We start from the raw sequence: 27,676 nt of genomic DNA, 5'->3' as shown, positions 1-27,676 counted from the left end.
AATTACGACTTTTTATAGCAAACATATGCCAAGTACTGAAAGTGGCATTTGGTCACATATGTTCCAAACCTCCCTGCAGTTTTCAAAATATTCCAAACATCCCAATTTCGAGGCATGAGCCATATTTTGGAGCCAAATTTTGGCTCTCTGCACGTATTCGCCGTTTGAAATTACGAATTTATATACCCAACATATGCCAAGTACTGAAAGTGGCGTTTCGTCACATTTGTCCCAAACCTCCCTGCAGTTTTCAAAATATCCCAAACATCCCAATTTCAAGGCCTGAGCCATATTTTGGAGAAAATCTCTGGCTTTATGCACGTATTCGCGGTTTGAAATTACGATATTTTATACCCAACATATGCCAAGTCCTGAAAGCGGCAGTGAGTCACATTTGTCCCAAATTCCCCTGCAGTTTTTTAAATATCCCAAATATCCCAATTTCGAGGCCTGAACAATATTTTGGAGCCAAATTCTAGCTTTCTGCACGTATTCGCAGTTTGAAATTACGACTTTTTTATGCCCACCATGTGCCAAGTACTGAAAGCGGCGTTTGGTCACATTTGTCCCAAACCCCCCCTGCAGTTTTTAAAATATCCCAAACATCACAATATCGAGACCTGAGTCATATTTTGGAGCCAAATTCTGGCTCTCTGCTCGTATTCGCAGTTTGATATTACGATTTTTATACCCAACATATGCCAAGAACTGAAAGCGGCAGTGAGTCACATTTTGCACAAACTCCCCTACAGTTTTCGAAATATCCCAAACATCCCAATTTCGAGGCCTGAGAAAAAAAATTTTGGAGCCAAATTCTGGCTCTCTGCACGTATTTGCAGTTTGAAATTACGACTTTTTTATACCCAACATAAGCCACGTACGGAAAGCGGAGTTTGGTCACATTTGTCCCAAACCCCCCCCCCCCTGCAGTTTTCAAAATATCCCAAACATCCCAATATCGAGGCATGAGCCATATTTTAGAGCCAAATTCTGGCTCTATGCACGTGTTCGCAGTGTGAAATTACGAATTTATATACCCAACATATGCCAAGTACTGAAAGCGGCGTTTCGTCACATTTGTCCCAAACCTCACTGCACTTTTCAAAATATCCCAAACATCCCAATTTCAAACACAGAGCCATATTTTGGAGCCAAATTCTGGCTCTATGCACGTATTCGCAGATTGAAATTACGACTTTTTATACCCAACATATGCTAAGTCCTGAAAGCGGTAGTTAGTCACATTTTGCACAAACTCCCCTGCAGTTTTCGAAATATCCCAAATATCCCAATTTCGAGGCCTGAGCCGTATTTTGGAGCCATATTCTGGCTCTCTGCACGTATTCGCAGTTTGAAATTACAACTTTTTTATACCCAACATATGCCAAGTACTGAACGCGGCGTTTGGTCACATTTGTCCAAAAAAAACCTGCAGTTTTCAAAATATCCCAAACATCCCAATTTAGAGGCCTGAGTCATATTTTGGAACCCAATTTTGGCTCTATGCACGTATTCGCGGTTTGAAATTACGACATTTTATACCCAACATATGCCAAGTCCTGAAAGCGGCAGTGAGTCACATTTCGCACAAACTCCCCTGCAGTTTTCGAAATATCCCAAATATCCCAATTTCGAGGCCTGAACAATATTTTGGAGCCAAATTCTGGCTCTCTGCACGTATTCGAAGTTTGAAATTACGACTTTTTATACCAAACATATGCCAAGTACTGAAAGTGGCATTTGGTCACATATGTCCCAAACCTCCCTGCAGTCTTCAAAATATTCCAAACATCCCAATTTCGAGGCATGAGCCATATTTTGGAGCCAAATTCTGGCTCTATGCACGTATTCGCAGTTTGAAATTACGACTTTTTCATACCCAACATATGCCAGGTACTGAAAGCGGCGATTGGTTACATATGTCCCAAACCTCCCAGCAGTTTTCGAAATATCCTAAATATCCTAATTTTGAGGCCTGAGCCATATTTTGGAGCCAAATTCTGGCTCTCTGCACGTATTCGCAGTTTGATATTACTATTTTTATACCCAACATATGCCAAGTACTGAAATCGGAGTTTGGTCACATTTGTCCCAAACCCCCACCCCCTGCAGTTTTTAAAATATCCCAAACATCCCAATTTCGAGGCATGAGCCATATTTTGGAGCCAAATACTGGCTCTCTGCACGTATTCGCAGTTTGAAATTACGAATTTATATACCCAACATATGCCAAAAACTGAAAGCGGCGTTTCGTCACATTTGTCCCAAACCTTCCTGCAGTTTTCCAAATATTCCAAACATCCCAATTTCGAGGCCTGAGCCATATTTTGGAGCCAAATTCTGGCTCTATGCACGTATTCGCAGATTGAAATTACGAATTTTTATACCCAACATATGCTAAGTCCTGAAAGGGGCAGTTAGTCACATTCTGCACAAACTCCCTCTGCAGTTTTCGAAATATCCCAAATATCCCAATTTCGAGGCCTGAGCCGTCTTTTGGAGCCATATTCTGTTTCTCTGCACGTATTCGCTGTTTGAAATTACAACTTTTTTATACCCAACATATGCCAAGTACTGAATGCGGCGTTTGGTCACATTTGTCCAAAAAAAACTGCAGTTTTCAGAATATCCCAAACATCCTAATTTCGAGGCCTGAGCCATATTTTGGAGCCCAATTCTGGCTCTATGCACATATTCGCCGTTTGAAATTACGACATTTTATACCCAACATATGCCAAGTACTGAAAGGGCAGTGAGTCACATTTTGCACAAACTCCCCAGCAGTTTTTGAAATATCCCAAGCATCCCAATTTCGAGGCCTGATCCATATTTTGGAACCAAACTCTGGCTCTCTGCACGTATTCACAGTTTGAAATTACCACTTTTTTATACCCAACATATGCAAAGTACTGACAGCGGCGTTTGGTCACATTTGTCTCAATCCCCCCTGCAGTTTTCAAAATATCTCAAACATCCCAATTTCGAGGCATTAGCTACATTTTCGAGCCAAATTTTGGCTCTTTGCATGTATTCGCAGTTTGAAATTACGAATTTATATACCCAACATATGCCAAGTACTGAAAGCGGCGCTTCGTCACATTTGTCCCAAACCTCCCTGCAGTTTTCAAAATATCCCAAACATCCCACTTTCGAGGCCTCAGCCATATTTTGGAGCCAAATTCTGGCTCTATGCACGTATTCGCAGATTGAAGTTACGACTTTTTATACCCAACACATGCTAAGTCCTGAAAGCGGCAGTTAGTCACATTTTGCACAAACTCCCCTGCAGTTTTCGAAATATCCCAAATATCCCAATTTCGAGGCCTGAACAATAATTTGGAGCCAAATTCTAGCTTTCTGCACGTATTCGCAGTTTGAAATTACGACTTTTTTATGCCCAACATGTGCCAAGTACTGAAAGCGGCATTTGGTCATATTTGTCCCAAACCCCCCCCCCCTGCAGTTTTCAAAATATCCCAAACATCCCAATTTCGAGGCCAGAGCTATATTTTGGAGCCAAATTCTGGCTCTATGCACGTATTCGCAGATTGAAATTACGAATTTTTATACCCAACATATGCTAAGTCCTGAAAGTGGCAGTTAGTCACATTTAACACAAACTCCCCTGCAGTTTTCAAAATATCCCAAACATTCCAATTTCGTGGCCTGAGCCATATTTTGTAGCCAAATTCTGGCTCTATGCACGTATTCGCAGATTGAAATTACGACTTTTTATACCCAACATATGCTAAGTCCTGAAAGTGGCAGTTAGTCACATTTTGCACAAACTCCCCTGCAGTTTTCGAAATATCCCAAATATCCCAACTTCGAGGCCTGAGCCGTTTTTTGGAGCCAAATTCTGGCTCTCTGCACGTATTCGCAGTTTGAAATTACAACTTTTTTATACCCAACATATGCCAAGTACTGAACGCGGCGTTTTGTCACATTTGTCCAAAAAAACCTGCAGTTTTCAAAATATCCAAAACATCCCAATTTCGAGGCCTGAGCCATATTTTGGAGCCAAATTCTGGCTCTATGCACGTATTCGCGGTTTGAAATTACGACATTTTATACCAAACATTTGCCAAGTCCTGAAAGCGGCAGTGAGTCACATTTCGCACAAACTCCCCTGCAGTTTTCAAAATATCCCAAATATCCCAATTTTGAGGCCTGAGCTATATTTTGGAGCCAAATTCTGGCTCTCTGCACGTATTCGCAGTTTGAAATTACCACTTTTTTATTCCCAACATATGCCAAGTACTGAAAGCGGCGTTTGGTTGCATTTGTCCCAAACCTCCCAGCAGTTTTCAAAATAACCCAAACATCACAATATCGAGGCCTGAGTCATATTTTGGAGCCAAATTCTGGCTCTCTGCTCGTATTCGCAGTTTGATATTACGATTTTTATACCCAACATATGCCAAGTACTGAAAGCGGCAGTGAGTCACATTTTGCACAAACTCCCCTGCAGTTTTCGAAATATCCCAAATATCCCAATTTCGAGGCCTGAGCCGTATTTTGGAGCCATATTCTGTCTCTCTGCACGTATTCGCTGTTTGAAGTAACAACTTTTTTATACCCAACATATGCCAAGAACTGAACGCGGCGTTTGGTCACATTTGTCCAAAAAAACCCTGCAGTTTTCAAAATATCCCAAACATCCTAATTTTAAGGCCTGAGCCATATTTTGAAGCCGAATTCTGGCTCTATGCACGCATTCGCGGTTTGAAATTACGACATTTTATACCCAACATATGCCAAGTAGTGACAGCGGCGTTTGGTCACATTTGTCTCAATCCCCCCTGCAGTTTTCAAAATATCACAAACATCCCAATTTCGAGGCATTAGCTACATTTTCGAGCCAAATTTTGGCTCTCTGCATGTATTCGCAGTTTCAAATAACGAATTTATATACCCAACATATGCCAAGTACTGAAAGCGGCGCTTCGTCACATTTGTCCCAAACATCCCTGCAGTTTTCAAAATATCCCAAACATCCCAATTTCGAGGCCTGAGCCATATTTTGGAGCCAAATTCTGACTCTATGCACGTATTTGCAGATTGAAATTACGAATTTTTATACCCAACACATGCTATGTCCTAAAAGAGGCAGTTAGTCACATTTTGCACAAACTCCCCTGTAGTTTTCGAAATATCACAAATATCCCAATTTCGAGGCCTGAACAATATTTTGGAGCCAAATTCTGGCTCTCTGCACGTATTCGAAGTTTGAAATTACGACTTTTTATACCAAACATATGCCAAGTACTGAAAGTGGCATTTGGTCACATATGTCCCAAACCTCCCTGCAGTCTTCAAAATATTCCAAACATCCCAATTTCGAGGCATGAGCCATATTTTGGAGCCAAATTCTGGCTCTATGCACGTATTCGCAGTTTGAAATTACGACTTTTTCATACCCAACATATGCCAGGTACTGAAAGCGGCGATTGGTTACATATGTCCCAAACCTCCCAGCAGTTTTCGAAATATCCTAAATATCCTAATTTTGAGGCCTGAGCCATATTTTGGAGCCAAATTCTGGCTCTCTGCACGTATTCGCAGTTTGATATTACTATTTTTATACCCAACATATGCCAAGTACTGAAATCGGAGTTTGGTCACATTTGTCCCAAACCCCCACCCTCTGCAGTTTTTAAAATATCCCAAACATCCCAATTTCGAGGCATGAGCCATATTTTGGAGCCAAATACTGGCTCTCTGCACGTATTCGCAGTTTGAAATTACGAATTTATATACCCAACATATGCCAAAAACTGAAAGCGGCGTTTCGTCACATTTGTCCCAAACCTTCCTGCAGTTTTCCAAATATTCCAAACATCCCAATTTCGAGGCCTGAGCCATATTTTGGAGCCAAATTCTGGCTCTATGCACGTATTCGCAGATTGAAATTACGAATTTTTATACCCAACATATGCTAAGTCCTGAAAGGGGCAGTTAGTCACATTCTGCACAAACTCCCTCTGCAGTTTTCGAAATATCCCAAATATCCCAATTTCGAGGCCTGAGCCGTATTTTGGAGCCAAATTCTGGCTCTCTGCACGTATTCGCAGTTTAAAACTGCGACTTTTTTATACCCAACATATGCGAAGTACTGAAAGCGGTAGTGAGTCACATTTGTCCCAAACCTCCATGCAGTTTTCAAAATATCCCAAACATCCCAATTTTAAGGCCTGATTCACATTTTGGAGCCAAATTCTGGCTCTCTGCACGTATTCGCCATTTGAAATTACGACTTTTTTATACCCAACATATGCGAAGTACTGAAAGCGCCGTTTTGTCACATTTGTCCCAAACCTCCCTGCAATTTTCGAAATATCCCAAATATCCTAATTTCGAGGCCTGAGTCATATTTTGGAACCAAATTCTGGCTCTCTGCACGTATTCGCAGTTTGAAATTACGACTTTTTTATACTCAACATGCCAAGTACTGAACACGGCGTTTGGTAACATTTGTCCCAAACCACCCCCCCCCCCGCAGTTTTCAAAATATCCCAAACATCCCAATTTCAAGGCCTGAGCCATATTTTGGAGCCAAATTCTGGCTCTCTGCACGTATTCGGAGTTTGAAATTACGACTTTTTATAGCAAACATATGCCAAGTACTGAAAGTGGCATTTGGTCACATATGTTCCAAACCTCCCTGCAGTTTTCAAAATATTCCAAACATCCCAATTTCGAGGCATGAGCCATATTTTGGAGCCAAATTTTGGCTCTCTGCACGTATTCGCCGTTTGAAATTACGAATTTATATACCCAACATATGCCAAGTACTGAAAGTGGCGTTTCGTCACATTTGTCCCAAACCTCCCTGCAGTTTTCAAAATATCCCAAACATCCCAATTTCAAGGCCTGAGCCATATTTTGGAGAAAATCTCTGGCTTTATGCACGTATTCGCGGTTTGAAATTACGATATTTTATACCCAACATATGCCAAGTCCTGAAAGCGGCAGTGAGTCACATTTGTCCCAAATTCCCCTGCAGTTTTTTAAATATCCCAAATATCCCAATTTCGAGGCCTGAACAATATTTTGGAGCCAAATTCTAGCTTTCTGCACGTATTCGCAGTTTGAAATTACGACTTTTTTATGCCCACCATGTGCCAAGTACTGAAAGCGGCGTTTGGTCACATTTGTCCCAAACCCCCCCTGCAGTTTTTAAAATATCCCAAACATCACAATATCGAGACCTGAGTCATATTTTGGAGCCAAATTCTGGCTCTCTGCTCGTATTCGCAGTTTGATATTACGATTTTTATACCCAACATATGCCAAGAACTGAAAGCGGCAGTGAGTCACATTTTGCACAAACTCCCCTACAGTTTTCGAAATATCCCAAACATCCCAATTTCGAGGCCTGAGAAAAAAAATTTTGGAGCCAAACTCTGGCTCTCTGCACGTATTTGCAGTTTGAAATTACGACTTTTTTATACCCAACATAAGCCACGTACGGAAAGCGGAGTTTGGTCACATTTGTCCCAAACCCCCCCCCCCTGCAGTTTTCAAAATATCCCAAACATCCCAATATCGAGGCATGAGCCATATTTTAGAGCCAAATTCTGGCTCTATGCACGTGTTCGCAGTGTGAAATTACGAATTTATATACCCAACATATGCCAAGTACTGAAAGCGGCGTTTCGTCACATTTGTCCCAAACCTCACTGCACTTTTCAAAATATCCCAAACATCCCAATTTCAAACACAGAGCCATATTTTGGAGCCAAATTCTGGCTCTATGCACGTATTCGCAGATTGAAATTACGACTTTTTATACCCAACATATGCTAAGTCCTGAAAGCGGTAGTTAGTCACATTTTGCACAAACTCCCCTGCAGTTTTCGAAATATCCCAAATATCCCAATTTCGAGGCCTGAGCCGTATTTTGGAGCCATATTCTGGCTCTCTGCACGTATTCGCAGTTTGAAATTACAACTTTTTTATACCCAACATATGCCAAGTACTGAACGCGGCGTTTGGTCACATTTGTCCAAAAAAAACCTGCAGTTTTCAAAATATCCCAAACATCCCAATTTAGAGGCCTGAGTCATATTTTGGAACCCAATTTTGGCTCTATGCACGTATTCGCGGTTTGAAATTACGACATTTTATACCCAACATATGCCAAGTCCTGAAAGCGGCAGTGAGTCACATTTCGCACAAACTCCCCTGCAGTTTTCGAAATATCCCAAATATCCCAATTTCGAGGCCTGAACAATATTTTGGAGCCAAATTCTGGCTCTCTGCACGTATTCGAAGTTTGAAATTACGACTTTTTATACCAAACATATGCCAAGTACTGAAAGTGGCATTTGGTCACATATGTCCCAAACCTCCCTGCAGTCTTCAAAATATTCCAAACATCCCAATTTCGAGGCATGAGCCATATTTTGGAGCCAAATTCTGGCTCTATGCACGTATTCGCAGTTTGAAATTACGACTTTTTCATACCCAACATATGCCAGGTACTGAAAGCGGCGATTGGTTACATATGTCCCAAACCTCCCAGCAGTTTTCGAAATATCCTAAATATCCTAATTTTGAGGCCTGAGCCATATTTTGGAGCCAAATTCTGGCTCTCTGCACGTATTCGCAGTTTGATATTACTATTTTTATACCCAACATATGCCAAGTACTGAAATCGGAGTTTGGTCACATTTGTCCCAAACCCCCACCCCCTGCAGTTTTTAAAATATCCCAAACATCCCAATTTCGAGGCATGAGCCATATTTTGGAGCCAAATACTGGCTCTCTGCACGTATTCGCAGTTTGAAATTACGAATTTATATACCCAACATATGCCAAAAACTGAAAGCGGCGTTTCGTCACATTTGTCCCAAACCTTCCTGCAGTTTTCCAAATATTCCAAACATCCCAATTTCGAGGCCTGAGCCATATTTTGGAGCCAAATTCTGGCTCTATGCACGTATTCGCAGATTGAAATTACGAATTTTTATACCCAACATATGCTAAGTCCTGAAAGGGGCAGTTAGTCACATTCTGCACAAACTCCCTCTGCAGTTTTCGAAATATCCCAAATATCCCAATTTCGAGGCCTGAGCCGTATTTTGGAGCCAAATTCTGGCTCTCTGCACGTATTCGCAGTTTAAAACTGCGACTTTTTTATACCCAACATATGCGAAGTACTGAAAGCGGTAGTGAGTCACATTTGTCCCAAACCTCCATGCAGTTTTCAAAATATCCCAAACATCCCAATTTTAAGGCCTGATTCACATTTTGGAGCCAAATTCTGGCTCTCTGCACGTATTCGCCATTTGAAATTACGACTTTTTTATACCCAACATATGCGAAGTACTGAAAGCGCCGTTTTGTCACATTTGTCCCAAACCTCCCTGCAATTTTCGAAATATCCCAAATATCCTAATTTCGAGGCCTGAGTCATATTTTGGAACCAAATTCTGGCTCTCTGCACGTATTCGCAGTTTGAAATTACGACTTTTTTATACTCAACATGCCAAGTACTGAACACGGCGTTTGGTAACATTTGTCCCAAACCACCCCCCCCCGCAGTTTTCAAAATATCCCAAACATCCCAATTTCAAGGCCTGAGCCATATTTTGGAGCCAAATTCTGGCTCTCTGCACGTATTCGGAGTTTGAAATTACGACTTTTTATAGCAAACATATGCCAAGTACTGAAAGTGGCATTTGGTCACATATGTTCCAAACCTCCCTGCAGTTTTCAAAATATTCCAAACATCCCAATTTCGAGGCATGAGCCATATTTTGGAGCCAAATTTTGGCTCTCTGCACGTATTCGCCGTTTGAAATTACGAATTTATATACCCAACATATGCCAAGTACTGAAAGTGGCGTTTCGTCACATTTGTCCCAAACCTCCCTGCAGTTTTCAAAATATCCCAAACATCCCAATTTCAAGGCCTGAGCCATATTTTGGAGAAAATCTCTGGCTTTATGCACGTATTCGCGGTTTGAAATTACGATATTTTATACCCAACATATGCCAAGTCCTGAAAGCGGCAGTGAGTCACATTTGTCCCAAATTCCCCTGCAGTTTTTTAAATATCCCAAATATCCCAATTTCGAGGCCTGAACAATATTTTGGAGCCAAATTCTAGCTTTCTGCACGTATTCGCAGTTTGAAATTACGACTTTTTTATGCCCACCATGTGCCAAGTACTGAAAGCGGCGTTTGGTCACATTTGTCCCAAACCCCCCCTGCAGTTTTTAAAATATCCCAAACATCACAATATCGAGACCTGAGTCATATTTTGGAGCCAAATTCTGGCTCTCTGCTCGTATTCGCAGTTTGATATTACGATTTTTATACCCAACATATGCCAAGAACTGAAAGCGGCAGTGAGTCACATTTTGCACAAACTCCCCTACAGTTTTCGAAATATCCCAAACATCCCAATTTCGAGGCCTGAGAAAAAAAATTTTGGAGCCAAACTCTGGCTCTCTGCACGTATTTGCAGTTTGAAATTACGACTTTTTTATACCCAACATAAGCCACGTACGGAAAGCGGAGTTTGGTCACATTTGTCCCAAACCCCCCCCCCCCCTGCAGTTTTCAAAATATCCCAAACATCCCAATATCGAGGCATGAGCCATATTTTAGAGCCAAATTCTGGCTCTATGCACGTGTTCGCAGTGTGAAATTACGAATTTATATACCCAACATATGCCAAGTACTGAAAGCGGCGTTTCGTCACATTTGTCCCAAACCTCACTGCACTTTTCAAAATATCCCAAACATCCCAATTTCAAACACAGAGCCATATTTTGGAGCCAAATTCTGGCTCTATGCACGTATTCGCAGATTGAAATTACGACTTTTTATACCCAACATATGCTAAGTCCTGAAAGCGGTAGTTAGTCACATTTTGCACAAACTCCCCTGCAGTTTTCGAAATATCCCAAATATCCCAATTTCGAGGCCTGAGCCGTATTTTGGAGCCATATTCTGGCTCTCTGCACGTATTCGCAGTTTGAAATTACAACTTTTTTATACCCAACATATGCCAAGTACTGAACGCGGCGTTTGGTCACATTTGTCCAAAAAAAACCTGCAGTTTTCAAAATATCCCAAACATCCCAATTTAGAGGCCTGAGTCATATTTTGGAACCCAATTTTGGCTCTATGCACGTATTCGCGGTTTGAAATTACGACATTTTATACCCAACATATGCCAAGTCCTGAAAGCGGCAGTGAGTCACATTTCGCACAAACTCCCCTGCAGTTTTCGAAATATCCCAAATATCCCAATTTCGAGGCCTGAACAATATTTTGGAGCCAAATTCTGGCTCTCTGCACGTATTCGAAGTTTGAAATTACGACTTTTTATACCAAACATATGCCAAGTACTGAAAGTGGCATTTGGTCACATATGTCCCAAACCTCCCTGCAGTCTTCAAAATATTCCAAACATCCCAATTTCGAGGCATGAGCCATATTTTGGAGCCAAATTCTGGCTCTATGCACGTATTCGCAGTTTGAAATTACGACTTTTTCATACCCAACATATGCCAGGTACTGAAAGCGGCGATTGGTTACATATGTCCCAAACCTCCCAGCAGTTTTCGAAATATCCTAAATATCCTAATTTTGAGGCCTGAGCCATATTTTGGAGCCAAATTCTGGCTCTCTGCACGTATTCGCAGTTTGATATTACTATTTTTATACCCAACATATGCCAAGTACTGAAATCGGAGTTTGGTCACATTTGTCCCAAACCCCCACCCCCTGCAGTTTTTAAAATATCCCAAACATCCCAATTTCGAGGCATGAGCCATATTTTGGAGCCAAATACTGGCTCTCTGCACGTATTCGCAGTTTGAAATTACGAATTTATATACCCAACATATGCCAAAAACTGAAAGCGGCGTTTCGTCACATTTGTCCCAAACCTTCCTGCAGTTTTCCAAATATTCCAAACATCCCAATTTCGAGGCCTGAGCCATATTTTGGAGCCAAATTCTGGCTCTATGCACGTATTCGCAGATTGAAATTACGAATTTTTATACCCAACATATGCTAAGTCCTGAAAGGGGCAGTTAGTCACATTCTGCACAAACTCCCTCTGCAGTTTTCGAAATATCCCAAATATCCCAATTTCGAGGCCTGAGCCGTATTTTGGAGCCAAATTCTGGCTCTCTGCACGTATTCGCAGTTTAAAACTGCGACTTTTTTATACCCAACATATGCGAAGTACTGAAAGCGGTAGTGAGTCACATTTGTCCCAAACCTCCATGCAGTTTTCAAAATATCCCAAACATCCCAATTTTAAGGCCTGATTCACATTTTGGAGCCAAATTCTGGCTCTCTGCACGTATTCGCCATTTGAAATTACGACTTTTTTATACCCAACATATGCGAAGTACTGAAAGCGCCGTTTTGTCACATTTGTCCCAAACCTCCCTGCAATTTTCGAAATATCCCAAATATCCTAATTTCGAGGCCTGAGTCATATTTTGGAACCAAATTCTGGCTCTCTGCACGTATTCGCAGTTTGAAATTACGACTTTTTTATACTCAACATGCCAAGTACTGAACACGGCGTTTGGTAACATTTGTCCCAAACCACCCCCCCCCCGCAGTTTTCAAAATATCCCAAACATCCCAATTTCAAGGCCTGAGCCATATTTTGGAGCCAAATTCTGGCTCTCTGCACGTATTCGGAGTTTGAAATTACGACTTTTTATAGCAAACATATGCCAAGTACTGAAAGTGGCATTTGGTCACATATGTTCCAAACCTCCCTGCAGTTTTCAAAATATTCCAAACATCCCAATTTCGAGGCATGAGCCATATTTTGGAGCCAAATTTTGGCTCTCTGCACGTATTCGCCGTTTGAAATTACGAATTTATATACCCAACATATGCCAAGTACTGAAAGTGGCGTTTCGTCACATTTGTCCCAAACCTCCCTGCAGTTTTCAAAATATCCCAAACATCCCAATTTCAAGGCCTGAGCCATATTTTGGAGAAAATCTCTGGCTTTATGCACGTATTCGCGGTTTGAAATTACGATATTTTATACCCAACATATGCCAAGTCCTGAAAGCGGCAGTGAGTCACATTTGTCCCAAATTCCCCTGCAGTTTTTTAAATATCCCAAATATCCCAATTTCGAGGCCTGAACAATATTTTGGAGCCAAATTCTAGCTTTCTGCACGTATTCGCAGTTTGAAATTACGACTTTTTTATGCCCACCATGTGCCAAGTACTGAAAGCGGCGTTTGGTCACATTTGTCCCAAACCCCCCCTGCAGTTTTTAAAATATCCCAAACATCACAATATCGAGACCTGAGTCATATTTTGGAGCCAAATTCTGGCTCTCTGCTCGTATTCGCAGTTTGATATTACGATTTTTATACCCAACATATGCCAAGAACTGAAAGCGGCAGTGAGTCACATTTTGCACAAACTCCCCTACAGTTTTCGAAATATCCCAAACATCCCAATTTCGAGGCCTGAGAAAAAAAATTTTGGAGCCAAACTCTGGCTCTCTGCACGTATTTGCAGTTTGAAATTACGACTTTTTTATACCCAACATAAGCCACGTACGGAAAGCGGAGTTTGGTCACATTTGTCCCAAACCCCCCCCCCCCTGCAGTTTTCAAAATATCCCAAACATCCCAATATCGAGGCATGAGCCATATTTTAGAGCCAAATTCTGGCTCTATGCACGTGTTCGCAGTGTGAAATTACGAATTTATATACCCAACATATGCCAAGTACTGAAAGCGGCGTTTCGTCACATTTGTCCCAAACCTCACTGCACTTTTCAAAATATCCCAAACATCCCAATTTTAAGGCCTGATTCACATTTTGGAGCCAATACCCCCCCTGCAGTTTTCAAAATATCTCAAACATCCCAATTTCGAGGCCTGAGCAATATTTTGGAGCGAAATTCTGGCCCTATGCACGTATTCGCGGTTTGAAATTACGATATTTTATACCCAGCATATGCCAAGTCCTGTAAGCGGCAGTGAGTCACATTTCGCACAAACTCCCAAGCAGTTTTCGAAATATCCCAAATATCCCAATTTCGAGGCCTGAACAATATTTTGGAGCCAAATTCTAGCTTTCTGCACGTATTCGCAGTTTGAAATTACGACTTTTTTATGCCCAACATATGCCAAGTACTGAAAGCGGCGTTTCGTCACATTTGTCCCAAACCTCCCTGCACTTTTCAAAATATCCAAAACATCCCAATTTCAAACACAGAGCCATATTTTGGAGCCAAATTCTGGCTCTATGCACGTATTCGCAGATTGAAATTACGACTTTTTATACCCAACATATGCTAAGTCCTGAAAGCGGCAGTTAGTCACATTTTGCACAAACTCCCCTGCAGTTTTCGAAATATCCCAAATATCCCAATTTCGAGGCCTGAGCCGTATTTTGGAGCCATATTCTGGCTCTCTGCACGTATTCGCAGTTTAAAATTGCTACTTTTTTATACCCAACATATGCCAAGCCCTGAAAGCGGCGTTTGGTCACATTTGGCCCAATCCCCCTTGCAGTTTTCCAAATAACCCAAACATCCCAATTTTAAGGCTTGATTCACATTTTGTAGCCAAATTCTGGCTCTCTGCACGTATTCGTAGTTTGAAATTACGATTTTTTATACCCAATATATGCGAAGTACTGAAAGCGGTAGTGAGTCACATTTGTCCCAAACCTCCCTGCAGTTTTCAAAATATCCCAAACATCCCAATTTTAAGGCCTGATTCACATTTTGGAGCCAATACCCCCCCTGCAGTTTTCAAAATATCTCAAACATCCCAATTTCGAGGCCTGAGCAATATTTTGGAGCGAAATTCTGGCCCTATGCACGTATTCGCGGTTTGAAATTACGATATTTTATACCCAGCATATGCCAAGTCCTGTAAGCGGCAGTGAGTCACATTTCGCACAAACTCCCAAGCAGTTTTCGAAATATCCCAAATATCCCAATTTCGAGGCCTGAACAATATTTTGGAGCCAAATTCTAGCTTTCTGCACGTATTCGCAGTTTGAAATTACGACTTTTTTATGCCCAACATATGCCAAGTACTGAAAGCGGCGTTTGGTCACATTTGTCCCAAACCCCCCCTGCAGTTTTCAAAATATCCCAAACATCCCAATTTCGAGGCCTGAGCCATATTTTGGAGCCAAATTCTGGCTCTATGCACGTATTCTCAGATTGAAATTACGAATTTTTATACCCAACATATGCTAAGTCCTGAAAGGGGCAGTTAGTCACATTCTGCACAAACTCCGTCTGCAGTTTTCGAAATATCCCAAATATCCCAATTTCGAGGCCTGAGCCGTATTTTGGAGCCAAATTCTAGCTCTCTGCACGTATTCGCAGTTTAAAATTGCGACTTTTTTATACCCAACATATGCCAAGCCCTGAAAGCGGCGTTTGGTCACATTTGGCCCAATCCCCCTTGCAGTTTTCCAAATATCCCAAACATCCCAATTTTAAGGCTTGATTCACATTTTGTAGCCAAATTCTGGCTCTCTGCACGTATTCGTAGTTTGAAATTACGATTTTTTATACCCAATATGTGCGAAGTACTGAAAGCGGTAGTGAGTCACATTTGTCCCAAACCTCCCTGCGGTTTTCAAAATATCCCAAACATCCCAATTTTAAGGCCTGATTCACATTTTGGAGCCAATACCCCCCCTGCAGTTTTCAAAATATCTCAAACATCCCAATTTCGAGGCCTGAGCAATATTTTGGAGCGAAATTCTGGCTCTATGCACGTATTCGCGGTTTGAAATTACGACATTTTATACCCAGCATATGCCAAGTCCTGTAAGCGGCAGTGAGTCACATTTCGCACAAACTCCCCTGCAGTTTTCGAAATATCCAAAATATCCCAATTTTAAGGCCTGAGCTATATTTTGGAGCCAAATTCTGGCTCTCTGCATGTATTCACAGTTTGAAATTACGACTTTTTTATACCCAACATATGCCAAGTACTGAAAGTGGCGTTTGGTGAAATTTGTCGCAAACCCCCCTGCAGTTTTCAAAATATCCCAAACATCCCAATTTCGAGACCTGAGCCTTATTTAGGAGCCAAATTCTGGTTCTCTGCACGTATTCGCAGTTTGAAATTACGACTTTTTTATACCCAACATATGCCAAGTACTGAAAGCGGCGTTTGGTGACATTTGTCCCAAACCACCCCCCCCTACAGTTTTCAAAATATCCCAAATATCTCTATTTCGAGGCCTGAGCCATATTTTGGAGCCAAATTTTGCCTCTTTGCACGTACTCGCAGTTTGAAATTACGACTTTTTGTATCCAACATATGCCAAGTATTGGAAGCGGCGTTTGGTCACAAATGTCCCAAACCTCCCTGCAGTTTTCAAAATATCCCAAATATCCCAATTTCGATGCCTGAGGCATATTTTGGAGCCAAATTCTGGTGCTCTGCACGTATTCACAGTTTGAAATTACGACTTTTTATACCCAACATATGCCAAGTTCTGAGAGCGGCATTGAGTCACATTTGGCACAAACTCCCATGCAGTTTTCAAAAATATCCCAAATATCCCAATTTAGAGGCCGGAGCCATAATTTGGATCCAAATTCTGGGTCTCTGCACGTATTCGCAGTTTGAAATTGCGAATTTAATACTCAACATATGCCAAGTACTGAAACCGCCGTTTGGTCAAATTTGTCCCAATCTCCTCTGAAGTTTTCAAAATATCCTAAACATCTAAATTTTGAGGCCTGAGCCATATTTTGGAGCCAAATTCTGGCTCACAGCACGTATTTGCAGTTTGAAATTACGACTTTTTATACCCAACAAATGCCAAGTACTGAATGCGGCGTTTGGTCACATTTGTCCCGAACCTCCCTGCAGTTTTCAAAATATCCCAAACATGCTAATTTCGATGCCTGAACCATAGTTTGGAGCAAAATTCTGGCTCTCTGCACGTATTGGCAGTTTAAAATTACGACTTTATATACGCAACATATACCAAGTACTGAAAGCGGCGTTGGGTCACATATGTCCGAAACCTCCCTGCAGTTTTCAAAATATCCCAAATATCCCAATTTCGAGGCCTGAGCCGTATTTTGGAGCCAAATTCTGGCTCTCTGCACGTATTCGCAGTTTAAAATTGCGACTTTTTTATACCCAACATATGCTAAGTCCTGAAAGCGGCGTTTGGTAACATACGGTGCAATCCCCCCTGCAGTTTTCAAAATATCCCAAACATCCCAATTTTAAGGCCTGATTCACATTTTGGAGCCAAATTCTGGCTCTCTGCACGTATTCGCAGTTTGAAATTACGATTTTTTATACCCATTATATGCCAAGTAATGCAAGGGGTAGTGAGTCACATTTTCCACAAACTCCCCTGCAGTTTTCAAAATATCCCAAACATCCCAATTTCGAGGCCTGAGCCATATTTTGGAACCAAATTTTGGCTCTCTACACGTATTCGCAGTTTGAAGTTACGACTTTAGGTGGCATATCAAGGTTAAATTAAAAATTGTTTGATTTGCTTATAAATTTATTTATGAAATGGTTATAGAAAGGGCTGCAACTGGTCCAAGTTTCACCATCACACCCTAAACAGAAAAGGAGAAAAAAAATACACAACGTATTATGCAACGAATTTTCAACATTTTCAAATAATTTTAGGGACCACATTTGTCAACTAAAATCATTTCTATAACACTCAGATATTAAAATTAGCACATAATAAAGGATTGTAGTGATCAGTTTTAGGAATAAAAAGTTTTGTGCAATAATATAATTTTTCAAAGTTACCCTTCCAAAAATATGCAATATATGATGTTTATAAATTTTTATAAAATCAACAAATGGACTTTGGACTAAAATGTCTACTAGGTTTTGTAGAAGCACAAACTCTACATATAAGGTGTAATTTGCATGTAAATTGATTAATAAATGAAAGCTATGATGTACTTTGAAGTTGTAAATTACTTACCTGAGTAAAATAAGATCAAAGTTCGGCCACCTGTAACTGAGCTTGACTTCAACAGATTTTGTTCATAATTGGCACCCTTGCAGATAGGCATCCATTGAGCAAGGTGTGCAAGTTCCATGCACATCCCCTGATAACAAACGAAAAAAAAAATTGAAAAAAAAATAAAAAATAAAAAATAAAAAAAAAATTATACATATATATATCCTGCACATACATATTACAAAATACCAGATTATAACACTAAAACATACTAACCTATTGAAATTGGTCTATTGAAACAGTAGATGGCACTGCAACATCAGCCACAGCAGTAGATGGCACTGCAACACCAGCCACACCAGTAGATGGCACTGCCACACCAGTAGATGTAGATGGCACTGCCACATCAGATGTAGATGGCACTGCCACACCAGTAGATGTAGATGGCACTGTCGTGGCCAGTCCATACACATGGAGGGGCTGGGTTGAGGAGGGTGTGTGAGGAGGGTCGAGGCGTGAGGCGGGGAGGCCGCCTACATCCTCACTTGATATAACTCTCCCTTGCGCTACAGCGGCTCTCCTTTCCTGCCAAAGACGGCGACCGCGTGCCAAATTGGCTTCCTTTGCCTTCCGAGCCCTCCGTTTATAGGTCATTGTGCACTAGACGCTACAAAAGCAAGATTTCAGGAGCCAAAATGGAGCACGCGTCGACACCTCCACTCAACAGGACACACCATGTGACTACCTCACTCACCCCCCACTAGGAGACGGTTGCCAATTAGTGTATATTTGTTGTCATATATACATAGTTATTTCCGACGTTATTACGAAAAAATTGACGTTTAGAACGTACGACGCAATACTCTTGGCGCGCCACAGCCGCGGGGCACCGGATTCTGCACAATTACGCATGGAAATGTACCATAAATACTTTAATTTATATCATAACATTATCGTGTTTGCGCCAAAGTGTTGCCAGAACGTTGTAGAATTTTTATAAATTTTTCAAAAATATTCGATTTTTCCGAATTTTTGCGTTTGATATGCCCCCTTTATATGCCCAACATATGCCAAGTACTGAAAGCGGCGGTGAATCACATTTTGCTAAACTCCCTTGCAGTTTTCAAAATATCCCAAACATCTCAATTTCGAGGCCTGAGCCATGTTTTGTAGCCAAATTCTGGCTCTCTGCACGTATTTGCAGTTCGAAATTACGACTTTTTATACCCAAAGCATGATATCTCGGTTACCAAGAGGCAACAGTTTACATGTATATTGCGACGGGTCGGTGGCGGAGGATGGCAGGGCAGGGTGTGGCGTCCTAATAAGGGATTATACGGAGTTTGGGACTGTGGACAGGATAATTGAACTCCGGCTTAGTAATTATATATCATCCACACAAGCTGAACTGCAGGCCATTCTGGCGTGTTTGGAGGAAGTACGTCATGACGACAAAAATGTTTTTGTATTTGTCGATAGCCGAGGAGCACTGGAGTCCTTAAACAGTAGAAACCCAGTCTTCATGTCTATAGTGGAGGACTGTAAGAGAAGAATAACTGAGATACAGCTGAAAGGTTATAGTGTGAAATTCATGTGGATTCCATCTCATGTTGGAATAGTGCTTAACGAGGTGGCGGATGACTTGGCCAAACGTGCCACATCAAAACCACAAGTTGACATCGAATGTGAATTCACAATGAGACAAATAAGAAGCAAAATCAGAAATATTCAGGCACAGGCGGGAGTGGAGAGGAGAGAGATAATGTATGAGAGTAGTCAAACCATGCAACACTACATGTATGTGAGTCAAAACACCCATTTCACTTATGGTAAAAGGAGAAATGCTTGGAGTGACTCTGTGTACATGCGGCTCAGGCTTGGGTACAAATATTACTGGGAATATGGGATAGATGTTCATGGTAATGACACGAAGTGTAAACTATGTGGTATGTTAAGGTCTCACACCCTTGCCCATTATATTCTTGATTGTCCGTTGATTAGTGTATATAGAAACACTGAGATAAGGACTGTTCCTGAACAAATAGCCTGGATGTGTCACAACGGAAAGGTTGATGATATTCTTGAGAGATATAAGAATTTTGCACCAAGATTGTAATATTTTGTTGAATTATCTGCAGGTGTCTTGCAAATTGTCTATACAGTATACCTAGGTCATAAAAGTATTTGTGTGTACGTCTGATACCATACTCCTTGTGAGGGAGGAAATGTATATTTTTACCTCTCAGAATGTTTGGTAATATGTTTATTTGTGATGTGTGTATATGTATATATTAACACGTTGTACTGAACGGGGTGAGAATAGCTTGAGCTACCTCATCCCTTTGTGTGTATTTTACCTCAATAAACTTATTTCAATTTCAATTTCAATTTCAATATGCCAAGTATTCAAAACGTTGTTTGGTCACATTTGTCCCAAACCCCCCTGCAGTTTTCAAAATATCCCAAACATCCCAATTCCGAGGCCTGAGCCATATTTTGGAGCCAAATTCTGGCTCTCTGCACGTATTCGCACTTTGAAATTACGAATTTTTAAACCCAACATTTGCCAAGATCTGAAACGGCGTTTGGTCATACTTGTCCCAAACCCCCCTGCAGTTTTCAAAATATCCCAAACATCCCAATTTCGAGGACTGAGGCATATTTTGGAGCCAAATTCTAGCTCTATGCACGTATTCGCAGTTTGAAATTACGACTTTTTATACCCAACATATGCCAAGTCCTGAAAGCGGAAGTGAGTCACATTTTGCACAAACCCCACTGCAGTTTTCAAAATATTTTAAACATCCCAATTTCGAGGCCTGAGCCATATTTTGGAGCCAAATTCTGTCTCTATGCACGCATTCGCAGATTGAATTTACGACTTTTTATACCCAACATATGCCTAGTCCTGAAAGCGGCAGTGAGTCACATTTTGCACAAACTCCCCTGTAGTTTTCGAAATATCCCAAAAATCCCAATTTCGACGCCTGAGCCATATTTTGGAGCCAAATTTTGGCTCTCTGCAGGTATTCGAAGTTTGATATTACGATATTTACACCCAACATATGCCAAGTACTGAAAGCGGAAGTGAGTCACATTTTGCACAAACTCCCCTGCAGTTTTCAAAATATCCCAAACATCCCAATTTCGAGGCCTGAGCCATATTTTGGATCCAAATTCTGGCTCTCTGCACGTATTCGCTGTTTGAAGTTACGACTTTTTTATACCCAACATATGCGATGTACTGAAAGCGGCGTTTGGTCACATTTGTCCCAAACCTCCCTTCAGTTTACAAAATATCCTAAACATCCCAATTTCGAGGCCTGAGCCATATTTTGGAGCCAAATTCAAGCTCTCTGCACGTATTCGCAGTTTGAAATTATGACATTTTTGTACCCAACATATGCCAAGTACTGAAAGTGGCAGTGAGTCACATTTTGCGCAAACTCCCCTGTAGTTTTCAAAATATCCCAAACATCCCAATTTCGAGGCCTTAGCCATATTTTGGAGCCAAATTCTGGTGCTCTGCACGTATTCGCAGTTTGAAATTACGACTTTTTATACCCAACATATGCCAAGTTCTGAGAGAGGCATTGAGTCACATTTGGCACAAACTCCCATGCAGTTTTCAAAAATATCCCAAATATCCCAATTTCGAGGCCTGAGCCATAATTTGGATCCAAATTCTGGGTCTCTGCACGTATTCGCAGTTTGAAATTGCGAATTTAATACTCAACATATGCCAAGTACTGAAACCGCCGTTTGGTCATACTTGTCCCAAACCCCCCTGCAGTTTTCAAAATATCCCAAACATCCCAATTTCGAGGCCTTAGCCATATTTTGGAGGCAAATTTTGGCTCTATGCACGTATTCGCGGTTTGAAATTACGACATTTTAAAACCAACATATGCCAAGTCCTGAAAGCAGCAGTGAGTCACATTTCGCACAAACTCCCCTGCAGTTTTCGAAATATCCAAAATATCCCAATTTTGAGGCCTGAGCTATATTTTGGAGCCAAATTCTGGGTCTCTGCACGTATTCACAGTTTGAAATTACGACTTTTTTTATACCCAACATATGCCAAGTACTGAAAGTGGCGTTTGGTGAAATTTGTCGCAAACACCCCTGCAGTTTTCAAAATATCCCAAATATCCCAATTTCGAGGCCTGAGCCATATTTTGGAGCCAAATTCTGGCTCTCTGCACGTATTCGCAGTTTGAAATTACGACTTTTTTATACCCAACATATGCCACGTACTGAAAGCGGCGTTTGGTGACATTTGTCCCAAACCCCCCCCCCCTGCAGTTTTCAAAATATCCCAAATATCCCAATTTCGAGGCCTGAGCCATATTTTGGAGCCAAATTCTGGTGCTCTGCACGTATTCGCAGTTTGAAAATACGACTTTTTATACCCAACATATGCTAAGTTCTGAGAGCGGCATTGAGTCACATTTGGCACAAACTCCCATGCAGTTTTCAAAAATATCCCAAATATCCCAATTTCGAGGCCTGAGCCATAATTTGGATCCAAATTCAGGGTCTCTGCACGTATTCGCAGTTTGAAATTGCGAATTTAATACTCAACATATGCCAAGTACTGAAACCGCCGTTTGGTCAAATTTGTCCCAATCTCCCCTGCAGTTTTCAAAATATCCTAAACATCTCAATTTCGAGGCCTGAGCCATATTTTGGAGCCAAATTCTGGCTCTCAGCACGTATTCGCAGTTTGAAATTACGACTTTTTATACCCAACAAATGCCAAGTACTGAATGCGGCGTTTGGTCACATTTGTCCCAAACCTCCCTGCAGTTTTCAAAGTATCCCAAACATGCTAATTTCGAGGCCTGAACCATAGTTTGGAGCAAAATTCTGGCTCTCTGCACGTATTGGCAGTTTAAAATTACGACTTTATATACGCAACATATACCAAGTACTGAAAGCGGCGTTTGGTCACATTTGTCCGAAACCTCCCAGCAGTTTTCAAAATATCCCAAATATCCCAATTTCGAGGCCTGGGGCATATTTTGGAGCCAAATTCTGGCTCTCTGCATGTATTCATATTTTGATATTACGACTTTTTATTCCCAACTTATGCCAAGTACTGAAAGTGGCAGTGAGTCACATTTTGCGCAAACTCCCCTGCAGTTTTCAAAATATCACAAACATCCCAATTTCGAGGCCTGAGCCATATTTTGGAGGCAAATTTTGGCTCTATGTACGTTTTCTCGGTTTGAAATTACGACATTTTATACCCAACATATGCCAAGTCCTGAAAGCGGCAGTGAGTCACATTTTGCACAAACTCCCCTGCAGTTTTCGAAATATCCCAAATATCCCAATTTCGAAGCCTGAGCCATATTTTGGAGCCAAATTCTGGCTCTCTGCACGTATTCGAAGTTTGAAATTACGAACTTTTATACCCAACATATGCCAAGTACTGAAAGCATCAGCGAGTCACATTTTGCGCAAACCCCCCTGCAGTTTTCAAAATATCCCAAATATCACAATTTCGAGGCCTTAGCCATGTTTTGGATCAAAATGCTGGCTCTCTGCACGTATTCGCAGTTTGAAATTGCGACTTGTTTATACCCAACATATGCCAAGTACGGAAAGCGAAGTTTGGTTACATTTGTCCCAAACCTCCCTGCAGTTTTCAAAATATCCCAAACATCCCAATATCGAGGGCTGACCCATATTTTGGAGCCAACGTCTGACTCTATGCACGTATTCATATTTTGATATTAGGACTTTTTATACCCAACATATGCCATGTACTGAAAATGGCAGTGAGTCACATTTTGCGCAAACTCCCCTCCAGTTTTCAAAATATCCCAAACATCCCAATTTCGAGGCATGAGCCATATTTTGGAGGCAAATTTTGGTTCTATGCACATTTTCGCGGTTTGAAATTTCGACATTTTATACCCAACATATGCCAAGTCCTGAAAGCGGCAGTTAGACACATTTCGCACAAACTCTCCTGCAGTTTTCAAAATATCCTAAACATCCCAATTTCGAGGTCTGAGCCTTATTCTTGAGCCAAATTCTGGCTCTCTGCACGTATTCGCAGTTTGAAATTACGAATTTATATACCCAACATATGCCAAGTACTGAAAGTGGCGTTTCGTCACATTTGTCCCAAACCTCCCTGCAGTTTTCAAAATATCCCAAATATCCCAATTTCGAGGCCTGAGCCGTATTTTGGAGCCAAATTCTGGCTCTCTGCACGTATTCGCAGTTTAAAATTGCGACTTTTTTATACCCAACATATGCTAAGTCCTGAAAGCGGCGTTTGGTAACATTTGGTGCAATCCCCCCTGCAGTTTTCAAAATATCCCAAACATCCCAATTTTAAGGACTGATTCACATTTTGGAGCCAAATTCTGGCTCTCTGCACGTATTCGCTGTTTGAAATTACGATTTTTTATACCCAATATATGCCAAGTAATGAAAGGGGTAGTGAGTCACATTTTGCACAAACTCCCCTGCAGTTTTCAAAATATCCCAAACATCCCAATTTCAAGGCCTGAGCCATATTTTGGAACCAAATTTTGGCTCTCTACACGTATTCGCAGTTTGAAGTTACGACTTTTTAAACCCAACATATGCCAAGTACTGAATGCGGCAGTGACTCACATTTTGCTAAACTCCCTTGCAGTTTTCAAAATATCCCAAACATCTCAATTTCGAGGCCTGAGCAATGTTTTGTAGCCAAATTCTGGCTCTCTGCACGTATTTGCAGTTTGAAATTACGACTTTTTATACCCAACATATGCCAAGTACTCAAAACGTTGTTTGGTCACATTTGTCCCAAACCCCCCTGCAGTTTTCAAAATATCCCAAACATCCCAATTTCGAGGCCTGAGCAATATTTTGGAGCCAAATTCTGGCTCTCTGCACGTATTCGCACTTTGAAATTACGAATTTTTAAACTCAACATTTGCCAAGATCTGAAAGCGGCGTTTGGTCATATTTGTCCCAAACCCCCCTGCAGTTTTCAAAATATCCCAAACATCCCAATTTCGAGGACTGAGGCATATTTTGAACCAAATTCTAGCTCTATGCACGTATTCGCAGTTTGAAATTACGACTTTTTATACCTAACATATGCTAAGTCCTGAGAGCGGAATTGAGTCACATTTTGCACAAACCCCCCTGCAGTTTTCAAAATATCCCAAACATCCCAATTTCGAGGCCTGAGCCATATTTTGGAGCCAAATTCTGGCTCTATGCACGTATTCGCAGATTGAATTTATAACTTTTTATACCCAACATATGCCTAGTCCTGAAAGCGGCAGTGAGTCACATTTTGAACAAACTCCCCTGTAGTTTTCGAAATATCCCAAATATCCCAATTTCTACGCCTGAGCCATATTTTGGAGCCAAATTTTGGCTCTCTGCAAGTTGTCGAAGTTTGATATTACGATATTTACACCCAACATATGCCAAGTACTGAAAGCGGAAGTGAGTCACATTTTTCACAAACTCCCCTGCAGTTTTCAAAATATCCCAAACATCCCAATTTCGAGGCCTGAGCCATATTTTGGATCCAAATTCTGGCTCTCTGCACGTTTTCGCTGTTTGAAGTTACGACTTTTTTATACCCAACATATGCAATGTACTGAAAGCGGCGTTTGGTCACATTTGTCCCAAACCTCCCTTCAGTTTACAAAATATCCCAAACATCCCAATTTCGAGGCCTGAGCCATATTTTGGAGCCAAATTCTGGCTCTCGGCACATATTCGCAGTTTGAAATTACGACATTTTTGTACCCAACATATGCCAAGTACTGAAAGCGGCGTTTGGTTACATTTGTCCCAAACCTCCCTGCAGTTTTCAAAATATCCCAAACATCCCAATATCGAGGGCTGAGCCATATTTTGGAGCCAACGTCTGGCTCTCTGCACGTATTCATATTTTGATATTACGACTTTTTTATACCCAACATATGCCAAGTACTGAAAGTGGCACTGAGTCACATTTTGCACAAACTCCCCTGCAGTTTTCGAAATATTCCAAATATCCCAATTTTGAGGCCTGAGCTATATTTTGGAGCCAAATTCTGGCTCTCTACACGAATTCACAGTTTGAAATTACGACTTTTTTTATACCCAACATATGCCAAGTACTGAAAGTGGCGTTTGGTGAAATTTGTCGCAAACCCCCCTGCAGTTTTCAAAATATCCCAAACATCCCAATTTCGAGACCTAAGCCATATTTTGGAGCCAAATTCTGGCTCTCTGCACGTATTCGCAGTTTGAAATTACGACTTTTTTACACCCAACATATGCCAAGTACTGAAAGCGGCGTTTGGTGACATTTGTCCCAAACCCCCCCCCCCCCTGCAGTTTTCAAAATATCCCAAATATCCCAATTTCGAGGCCTGAACCATATTTTGGAGCCAAATTTTGGCTTTTGCTCGTACTCGCAGTTTGAAATTACGACTTTTTATATCCAACATTTGCCAAGTACTGGAAGCGGCGTTTGGTCACAAATGCCCCAAACCTCCCTGCAGTTTTCAAAATATCCCAAATATCCCAATTTCGAGGCCTGAGGCATATTTTGGAGCCAAATTCTGGCTCTCTGCACGTATTGATATTTTGATATTACGACTTTTTATACCCAACATATGCTACTGAACATTGCTACTGAAAGTAGCAATGAGTCACATTTTGCGCAAACTCCCCTGCAGTTTTCAAAATATCCCAAACATCCCAATTTCGAGGCCTGAGCCATATTTTGGAGCCAAATTCTGGCTCTATGCACGTATTCGCAGATTGAATTTATAACTTTTTATACCCAACATATGCCTAGTCCTGAAAGCGGCAGTGAGTCACATTTTGAACAAACTCCCCTGTAGTTTTCGAAATATCCCAAATATCCCAATTTCTACGCCTGAGCCATATTTTGGAGCCAAATTTTGGCTCTCTGCAAGTTGTCGAAGTTTGATATTACGATATTTACACCCAACATATGCCAAGTACTGAAAGCGGAAGTGAGTCACATTTTTCACAAACTCCCCTGCAGTTTTCAAAATATCCCAAACATCCCAATTTCGAGGCCTGAGCCATATTTTGGATCCAAATTCTGGCTCTCTGCACGTTTTCGCTGTTTGAAGTTACGACTTTTTTATACCCAACATATGCAATGTACTGAAAGCGGCGTTTGGTCACATTTGTCCCAAACCTCCCTTCAGTTTACAAAATATCCCAAACATCCCAATTTCGAGGCCTGAGCCATATTTTGGAGCCAAATTCTGGCTCTCGGCACATATTCGCAGTTTGAAATTACGACATTTTTGTACCCAACATATGCCAAGTACTGAAAGCGGCGTTTGGTTACATTTGTCCCAAACCTCCCTGCAGTTTTCAAAATATCCCAAACATCCCAATATCGAGGGCTGAGCCATATTTTGGAGCCAACGTCTGGCTCTCTGCACGTATTCATATTTTGATATTACGACTTTTTTATACCCAACATATGCCAAGTACTGAAAGTGGCACTGAGTCACATTTTGCACAAACTCCCCTGCAGTTTTCGAAATATTCCAAATATCCCAATTTTGAGGCCTGAGCTATATTTTGGAGCCAAATTCTGGCTCTCCACACGAATTCACAGTTTGAAATTACGACTTTTTTTATACCCAACATATGCCAAGTACTGAAAGTGGCGTTTGGTGAAATTTGTCGCAAACCCCCCTGCAGTTTTCAAAATATCCCAAACATCCCAATT

General features: G+C 41.2%; 2 long non-coding RNA genes across 2 annotated transcripts in view; one reads left to right on the top strand and one right to left on the bottom strand.

The window, feature by feature from the left end:
- LOC138367705 (uncharacterized) overlaps nucleotides 1-27,676 on the top strand; it is a 569,092-nt gene that overhangs the window by 103,006 nt on the left and 438,410 nt on the right. The gene's annotated exons all lie outside the window — the stretch shown is intronic.
- LOC138367704 (uncharacterized) lies at nucleotides 17,506-18,905 on the bottom strand. The gene is made up of 3 exons (XR_011229399.1): nucleotides 18,220-18,905; nucleotides 17,965-18,091; nucleotides 17,506-17,581 (listed from the first exon to the last, which is right to left on the bottom strand). It is a non-coding gene; the product is annotated as an uncharacterized lncRNA (long non-coding RNA).

Source organism: Procambarus clarkii, chromosome 23 (genome assembly GCF_040958095.1).
Source record: "Procambarus clarkii isolate CNS0578487 chromosome 23, FALCON_Pclarkii_2.0, whole genome shotgun sequence".
Classification (NCBI taxonomy): Eukaryota; Metazoa; Arthropoda; class Malacostraca; order Decapoda; family Cambaridae; genus Procambarus; species Procambarus clarkii.
Note: the sequence above shows the minus strand (reverse complement) of the source record. Positions and strands in the feature narration are given on the sequence as shown.